Below are 10,168 nucleotides of genomic sequence, written 5' to 3' on the forward strand. Positions count from 1 at the left end.
GAACAACTCTATTTAACTTTGATGAAGCTTTTCTGATATTATTGATTATGTTATTCAATTTTTTATGTGGAATTTAATACGAAAAACCCATACATTCATGTCCAAACAAATGAGACTGACCTTTTCCTGGTGAACTGAAAATGTCCTCACACAAGACCCGTTTCCTGCTATCCTTGGCTGCGATCAAACCTCGTCCTGGCTTCCAGTAATGTTCTCCTTTGAAAAACTAGCTCGAATAGCTCTCGTTCCTGCTTTTGTCGTGATGCTGTGTTCTACCTTTTTCGAAACTGCTATCAGCTACCGGGACACTCTTGGCTCAAGGAGGTTCTTTTACTCTCGACCTGGCCTACTTCTCGTTCCACGATAGATACTCCACACTCACGGAACTACCGGCTTTCTCACTCTCCGTACACTACCGTCTACTACTCGACTTCACTTCTCGACAGCTCAAAACATTCTGATCTCACTTTGTCATCCATTCCCCTACTTTCTAAATATCCCTTCCAGATTCACAAATCAATCTTCCACCACCAACTCTCATTCGTAATATTCCTCAAAATCAATTTTTAATCTTTCTAAATATGCTTAATGGATTTCAAAAGAAAATATTTAATTCCCATTCTAAAATACTTTCTAACTATTTACAAATTTTAATGACCTATTCTCTCTTTCAAATGAGTCTTATTTAGCATAGGCTAATGATCGAAACCTTCCGCGAAAAACGATAATGAACTATCATCTATTTCACTGAGTTTTATTTAGCATAGGCTAATGATCGACCGTCCGAGAAGAACGATAATGGTACGCGTCATTCACTTTGTTTATCTAAGCACATTGTTCCGAGTTTCGTACGCTTATTCTAATCACTTCTTAAAATTAAATATAACAATTTGTTGTATACAGGTTGTTCTAAATTTATATGCCCGAGGTTGAGAAAATTAAAAATATTTTATATTAAAGTGAATTTTGTTTATAATTATCAAAATTTAATTTTCATATCAAATAGAAATATAACAAATCCCCGCCTTGTATTCGATAAAATTTATCTGCATTTTTAAATAAATTTTCTCGAGGCAAAACCAACTCCCTGTATATTTCCTTACTTTAATCTACGTCTTATATCCTAACTTACTATCTACTTCATGTAATTCTGTCTTTTATTCGTGATATTTGTATACATCGTGAATATTATAAATTCCTCGGATCTTTTCCGAGTTCCTGTGCCTCAACTCATAACTATTTATCCCATTTTCATTATTCACTATGTACGGGCCTTCGAAAACAGGCATCAACTTTGCGCAAATGCCCCCAGGAAGATTTGATACTCGTAATGCCCTCACGAGTACTTTTTCACCCTTTTGGAAAGTCACTGGTCTTCTTTTTCTATTTTGTTCCTGTCTTTGGATATATTTTTCGTTGCTTCGCCGTAATCTTCTCTGTACGGTTTCAATCACCTGTTGATATTCTTTTGGCTCTTGGTCTTCCCATGGCCTTATCGGCAGTACACCCTTCATGATGTATTCTGGGGTCTCTTTTGTTACTGTGCTCGGAATTGTATTTAGATACCTTTCTATTTCCGCCATTTTCCTGTCCCAGTGGCGATGTTGACCATCTGTTGCAATGCGAAGAAATTTCGTCACTTCCTGTATGAATCGTTCCGAAGGATTACTCTGTGGATGCCTGATGCTGACAAAATTTGTCTCTATTCCTCGTTCTCGAAGTTGTCCCTTGAAACGATCATTTCGGAAATACGTTGCATTGTCCAGTAGAATCTTTTTTGGTGTTCCTACTATGGCTATAAAATTGTCGATTTTTCTTAATATTTCCTCCCCCTTTGTGGTGCGGCAACTATATAATTTTACGTATTTTGAAAACACATCCACCATTACCAGAATATGTTTGTTCCTTTTAGTGGTCATAATTAGATCGCTTAACATATCTATTGCTACAATGTCTAGTTTGTTTCGGGCTTCAATATTTTTGGCAACATTTTCGTTTTTGAAATTCCGACTCTTATATTTTTGACATACATCGCACTTCTGGGTAATTTCCTTTGCAATGCGGTAATCCTGTCGGCTGATGTAATTTTCCCTAAAAACGAGCCAAACTTTTCTGCTACCGATATGCCCATTGTCCTCATGTAATTTCTTTATTATCTTTTCGGCCAATGTCTGTGTCACTAAATATAGTTCCTTTCCGTCTATTCTCTTAAAATATATGTCATTTTCTACTTCCGCTCTTCTTTTCTCTCTTTCCTCTAGGTCTTCTTGGTTTGTCCTTATCTCATTTAACGAATATATCCCTTCTTCTTGTATTAATCTATTTAGTCCCACCTGTAGAGTAATTGTTTCCTTTTTTCCCGTGTCCTCATCCCGTGTTAGAGCGTCGGCTATTATGTTGTCTTTTCCTTTTATATATCGGAACTCAAAATCATACTCCTGTAATAATAGAATGCCTCTATGTATTCTATTATTTACTAATCTATTCTTCATGATATGTACTAAAGCTGCATGGTCTGTTTCGATTGTAAATTTTGCTCCCAATAAGTAAAACCTCAATTTGTTTACGCAATATAGTACACTGGCAAACTCCAATTCTGTAACACTATATTTTCTCTCATGTGTTTTAGTCACTCGCGATATAAAACATATCGGCACTTCTTGGTCGTTTTGTATTTGAGACAGAACTCCTGCAAATTTTTGTATGGACGCATCAGTTCGGAGTATAAAAGGTAAATTGTAAATGGGGTGGTATATTTTCGTTCCTTTTGCGAATTCTCGTTTTAATGTTTCGAAAGCTTCCTCCTGTTCTTCTTTCCAATTCCATTTTATTCCTTTTTTAAGCAACTTTATCAGAGGGATTTCCTTTTGGCTCAAATCGGGAATCAGTTTTTTAAAATAATTAATCGTGCCAAGAAAACCTCTCAATGTTTTCAAATTCGTTGGTCTTGGGTATTCATCTATGAGCTTGACTCTGTCTTCGGATAATCTTACTGTTTTGGTGTCCAATTGAAAACCCAAATAAATGACTTCTTTTTGAAAAAATTGACATTTTTCAATGTTTAATTTCAATCCCGCTGTGTCCAATTCTTGCAGAATTATTTCTATGTGTCTCAGATGACTCTGAGTATCTTGCGAAAAAATTAATAAATCATCGATATAATGAACTATGAAATCTTCGTGGCGATTCAAAATGGTATGTAGAGCTCGGACGAGTGCAGCACAAGCACTCTGCAATCCAAACGGCACTACCTTAAACCGGTAGACAATACCATCAATAGAAAAAGCGGTGTAGTTTCTACACTTTTCAGCTAACGGTATCAACCAAAAACTGTGTTTTAAGTCAATTTTCGAAAATATGTGTGACCCGGTGATTCTTCCAAAAATGGCCTCGATGTTTAGAGGTGATTCATATTGTGATACAGTGTGCTGGTTGATATTCCTGGCATCTAAACATAATCTCAATTCTCCACTGCTTTTCTTTACTATCACAATCGGGTTAACATACGGTGAATCACATCTTTCGATGATTTGATCTTCCAACATTTTATTTATTTCTTCTTTCACCTCTTGTCGATACTTGTATGGAATCGGGTAAGTCTTTGATCGAAAATTTCCCAAGTTTTTCACCTCAAATGAATGTTCGTACTTTTTAGCCACTCTGTTTTCCTCATTGATCAAATTTTCGTAGTTTCTTAACATCAACCGCAATTCTTTTTCTTTCCCTTCTCCACATATCAATTTTCTGTCTTTTTTCTCAGATTCTTCACACATGTTTACCGTGCATTCTGCATCCTCGTTTGCATATACCTCCTCTTCAAATACCACTGTTTCAATCATATTCTTTTCACTTTCATTTTTTAGCTTTATTTCTTCTTCTCCTGAGCCCGTCTCTTCTTTTGAGGAATCCCAGGTTTCCTTTGTTTCTGATACTCTCCAATTTTCTTCTTCTGGGCTCAACTCTTCTTTTGAGGAGCCACAGGTTTCATTTTCTTTTATCTTTTTCTGACCTTTTCTCCTTTTTCTTCTTTGTCCTTGCTTCGCTGCCAAATTCATTTCCACTGTTTGTTCTTTACCTGATTCGTCCGTATTTTGTTTCTCATGTTCCTTGTCCTGTTCTTTTTCTTTTTCTTCTGTTAGTTTCATCGTATTATTTTTAAAATCTATCACTACATGTTTTTCTGCCAATTTGTCCACTCCTACTATCATGTCATGTGACATGTTTGGCATTATTACACATTGTAGTGCATACATATTCTTGCCCAGTCGTACCATTACTCGTATGCCTTCATTTATAGTTGCCAATGTCCGTTTGTTTGCGCCCACTAAATTTACCCTAGGTATTTTATAAATTAAATTTGTTAAGTTAACTTCTTCTATTAGTTTTCTGTTGACCAATGTTATTTCAGATCCAGTGTCTATCATAATTTTAATTGGTTTCTCGTTGATAAATCCATCCACAAATTTTAAATTAATTCCATTTTTCTTTTCGTTGTTTCCTGCCAATTTAATAAACTCCTTGGGGTGACAAAAGATTCCTGTTTGATTTTTGGTTTTTAGTGAGCGCCGTCGTGAAAAGACGCCGGTTGCTCATCGTTGTTTATATTTTCGTCATAATGTCTCTCTCCGTCATATTCATCTGTCTGGGTATTATTTAGTTCTCTTCTATTTTCTCTTGGTCTGTCGGATCTGTTTCGGTTTTCTCGATATCCCTGTTCATTTTGTCTACCATTATTTCTGTTTTCTTGATTTGAGCGTGTGGTGTTTCTATTCTGGTATTCTCGATTTCTGTCCTCATTCCATTGCCTATTTCTTTGTTCATAATTTCCTCTTCCGTTGTCTCTATTTTCGTTTTCCCTTCTGGGATTAAAATCTCGTCTTGTATAGTCCCTCCTATTTTCATTTCTATCTCTGTACTCCTGTGTTTCTCGGGGCCTGTAATCTTCTCGCGACCTTCTTGATTTTCTTTCTCTTAGACGTGATTCTCTTATTTGTAGGAATTGGCATAAACTATCTATGTCTTTGTAATTTTGCAATGTGATATGGTCTTCCAGCGTTTCCTCGAAATGTCTTGCAATCAGTTCGACTAATTGTTCCGATGAGTAATTATATTGTAAATGTTTTGCATTATTGTAAATTTGCAAAGCATATGTCCTTTCTGATACACCCATCCTATCATTGTATTTCCCATTTTGCAATTCCTTGTTAATTTCCAATTGTTGGACTTTTCCCCAGAAATAATTCAAAAATTTTTGTTCAAATTGTTGCCAATTGCCGAATTCTTCTTCTTTACTATCGAACCATAGGCTTGCTTCATATTTGAGATGGTTTCTGATAGTTTCTTTTGCTGTTTCGAAATTTCCGATGTGCTGTATTTTCTTTTTCAGGCTCTTTATGAACGGCACTGGGTGTAATCTTCTTACATCCCCGCCAAACCTTATCTTCACGTCATCTGTGCTATGTATAACAATTTCTCTTCTTTCTCCGACATTCTGTTGCGTCCTGTTTTCGGTGACTTGTTTTTCTATTTCTGTGATTCTTTTTTCCACTTCTTCTCTGTCTACTTGAATAGCATTTTCCAACTTATTTTCCAAATTTTCTAGTTCCTTTTTCTGGCCATTCGTTAACTCCTCCATTTTGTTTTGAATTTTCATTTCTTGTTCTTTCATGTGGTCCTTCATTCTAATTTCTTGTTCTTGCATGTGATCTTTAATTTTCATTTCTTGCTGTTCTATCTCGTTTTTCATTGTTGTCAAACATCCTTTTATTTCCTTTTCATACTTTTCTATGCGTTCCTCTATTTTCTTATTGTTCTCTTCTATTGCTTGTTTTGTTTCCTTTTGATTGTCATCCATTTTTTGCTTTGATTCATCCATTTTCTTTGATGTTTCTTCCTGATTTTTATCCATTGTTCGTTTTGCTTCATCCATTGCGTGTTTTGTTTCTCTTTGATTGTCATCCAGTTTTTGTGACTGGAGTTGCATCAGTTGTAATAGTTTATCTATTCCTGATAATTCTTGCTGTTCTGATGCCATGATTGTCGTGTCTAAAATATCTTCTTGGTCTGAATGTTCTTTTTGTTTTTTGTTGTCCTTGCTTTGGCTTCTTGTCACAGACATTTGTTTTCAAGAAGTATTATCCCCGCCAAATATGAAATTTTACTAGTATGTTACCAATACGACTTTTTTTTACCCAAATATTATAAATTGTCAATAAATATATCAAATGTAAATATCGTAAAAATAAAATATTAAATCAGTTATGTAAAATTTGTACCTAAAGAGATCTAAAATTTTATGTTATCAAATGTAAGTATCTCACTTTTTACCACAGGCATATAAATTTTCAAATACCGGCTTTACTCTTTCTATCCTTCAAATTTGCCACTAGAAATACTTTACAATGCCCTCCACGTTGGACGACAGTTGTTGTGATCTTGATTATTGATATGAGATAATATTCTTATATGTCACTTAATTTAATCAATGTATTAATACTAATCTAATTAATTAACCAGATCACATATCAATATGTTTTCAATCTCAGGGCTAATTATAAATTAATTACTTACTTTCGTGGCTTCAAATATTTCTTAATGGTTCCTAATCGGGATAGAAAAGAAAAGAGTAAAAAAAATACACATATGGGTTACAATTATAATTAAAATATTTTTTATTTTATTTAAAAGGCAATCAATGCTTAATATTTGCTATTTCTTATTATTCTTAAACATAACATTTACAAATGGGAATCTTATTTCCTTTTGGTTTTCAATTGAAAGTTTTTATTAACATTTAACTATTAGGAGTTATTAGGAACAACTCTATTTAACTTTGATGAAGCTTTTCTGATATTATTGATTATGTTATTCAATTTTTTATGTGGAATTTAATACGAAAAACCCATACATTCATGTCCAAACAAATGAGACTGACCTTTTCCTGGTGAACTGAAAATGTCCTCACACAAGACCCGTTTCCTGCTATCCTTGGCTGCGATCAAACCTCGTCCTGGCTTCCAGTAATGTTCTCCTTTGAAAAACTAGCTCGAATAGCTCTCGTTTCTGCTTTTGTCGTGATGCTGTGTTCTACCTTTTTCGAAACTGCTATCAGCTACCGGGACACTCTTGGCTCAAGGAGGTTCTTTTACTCTCGACCTGGCCTACTTCTCGTTCCACGATAGATACTCCACACTCACGGAACTACCGGCTTTCTCACTCTCCGTACACTACCGTCTACTACTCGACTTCACTTCTCGACAGCTCAAAACATTCTGATCTCACTTTGTCATCCATTCCCCTACTTTCTAAATATCCCTTCCAGATTCACAAATCAATCTTCCACCACCAACTCTCATTCGTAATATTCCTCAAAATCAATTTTTAATCTTTCTAAATATGCTTAATGGATTTCAAAAGAAAATATTTAATTCCCATTCTAAAATACTTTCTAACTATTTACAAATTTTAATGACCTATTCTCTCTTTCAAATGAGTCTTATTTAGCATAGGCTAATGATCGAAACCTTCCGCGAAAAACGATAATGAACTATCATCTATTTCACTGAGTTTTATTTAGCATAGGCTAATGATCGACCGTCCGAGAAGAACGATAATGGTACGCGTCATTCACTTTGTTTATCTAAGCACATTGTTCCGAGTTTCGTACGCTTATTCTAATCACTTCTTAAAATTAAATATAACAATTTGTTGTATACAGGTTGTTCTAAATTTATATGCCCGAGGTTGAGAAAATTAAAAATATTTTATATTAAAGTGAATTTTGTTTATAATTATCAAAATTTAATTTTCATATCAAATAGAAATATAACAATATATATATATATATATATATATATATATATATATATATATATATATATATATTTTGCTATATATATATATAATATAATTTTGCTGTTGCACCTACATACATTCCCGTAGAAAACATCATTACTGAGGTAGAGACTACAATTACTAATCTCCCAGCAGAAACAGCCGAGATCATACGCCAAGACGTATCAAAAATATTAAGAACAGCCAAACCACCAAAAAGAAATTTAACACGGGAAGAGAAAGAAGCCTTACATAATTTGAAGAACAACAAAGAAATCATCGTGCTTCCAGCTGACAAAGGCAACGCTACGGTAGTGATGAATATTCAAGACTACGAAACAAAAATAAACGACATCTTAAATGATACAACATATCAAAGCATCTCGTCAGACCCGACAACCTATCTAGAGAAAATAACAAAAGCCAAGATCAAAGCCTCAAATATCAATAAAGAACAACAGGTCCATCTCATACCTAGAGAGAAGTCATCTAGATGCCCAAAATTTTACGGCCTACCCAAGGTACACAAGGCAGGATTACCACTGCGACCAATTGTGAGTTCCATCGGATCTCCCTTACAACCGCTGGCGAAATTTCTGGCCCAACAGCTGCAACCATACGCGGAAGAAGCGGAGTCTTACGTCAAGAACGCGAGCCACTTCATCGAGCGTATAAAAGGTGTGACTCTTGAGCCGGGACATTTGCTAGTCAGCTTCGATGTTGTCTCACTTTTCACGAATGTTCCTATAGATGAATCACTGGACATCATAAGCAAAAAGTATCCAATATCACCGGATACACTAAACCTAACCAAACACTGTTTAAATAACACTTATTTCATCTATAAGGAACAAAGATATAAACAAATTGAGGGAGCACCGATGGGTTCTCCACTGTCACCAGTAATAGCGAACTTGTTTATGAAGGAAATAGAACAGCGGGCAATAGAAACAGCTGAATACAAACCCAAACTGTGGCTTAGATACGTGGATGACACTTTTATTATCTGGACCCACGGAGAAGAAAAACTAAAGGCTTTTTTAGAACACATCACCAATATCCACCATAAAATTCAGTTTACCATGGAACTGGAAGAAAACGATCAAATTCCATTCTTAGATGTGTTAATAATAAAGAAACAAGACGGACACATAGGCCATACAGTGTATCGGAAACCGACACATACCGATAGATATCTAAATGCTGCTTCACACCACCATCCTGCACACTTGCATTCAGTCATCAAAACCTTGATTATAAGATCCGAAAGACTGACAGACCAAGAACATCAAAATGAAGAAATGCATAACGTGAAAACAGCGTTAAGAAAAAACGGCTTCTCAACATACAACATCGAAAAAGCTCAAAATGCTCGAAGAAGAGATAAGGACCCTACAGAAGACAATAAGCCGATCGGCAAAACCATTCTGCCATATGTGAAGGGTACGACAGAGAAAATAGGGAGAGTGCTGAGAAAACACAACATAGAAACGATATTTAATACGGACAGAAAGATCTCAACTATTTTACCAACACCAAAGACCAAAATATCGTTAGAAAGCCAAGGTGTATACGAGATTCCGTGTGGGGATTGTGGAAAGTCGTACATTGGACAGACCAACCGAAGAATCCAGGTAAGACGAGAAGAACACCGAAATGCTATCGAAAGGGGAGACCACGTCATCCCTGGCTCAACATGTCGCAAATACAGGACACACAATAAACCTGAACCAAACAACGATGTTAGCTAACATCGAAATAAAAAGAAAACGGGAAATCAGAGAATCGATAGAAATTGAAAGAAATCCCAACGGCTTAAACCAAAGAGATGATGCGCAACGGCTTCCTACAACTTGGAAAACGGTATTGAAGAAAAAGACCAAAATAAATCAGGCCGCAACATCCACGCGTAACATCCCGCCGACGACTGCAACCTACACCGGACCAATAACAAGAGCCAGAGTTCGCGCAGGGCAAGCAGCATCAGGATCAACTACATAAGCGACGGTATCGTGAGTAAAAATTCAGTTTACTTCAAGCAGCAGCGAGAAGCGGAACTACCTGACTTGACAATGGCAAGTGAAATCTTGCCGAAACGTCGTCAAAATAATGGTTTTTATCAAAACCAAAATTATTCAACGCGGAGTCAAACCCGGAAAACAACAGAAAGCACATATAGCTCCCGCGGAAACTTCAAGTGTAACATATATATATATATTGTTGTGATCTTACTTTTGAAATCTAATGATGTTCTCAGATGTAATTTATCTTAATCAATTAATCAATAATTATCTCATTAATCAAACAGATCAAATACCAATATAGTGTCAATCTC

Source organism: Diabrotica virgifera, chromosome 9 (genome assembly GCF_917563875.1).
Source record: "Diabrotica virgifera virgifera chromosome 9, PGI_DIABVI_V3a".
In the NCBI taxonomy this organism is placed as follows: Eukaryota; Metazoa; Arthropoda; class Insecta; order Coleoptera; family Chrysomelidae; genus Diabrotica; species Diabrotica virgifera.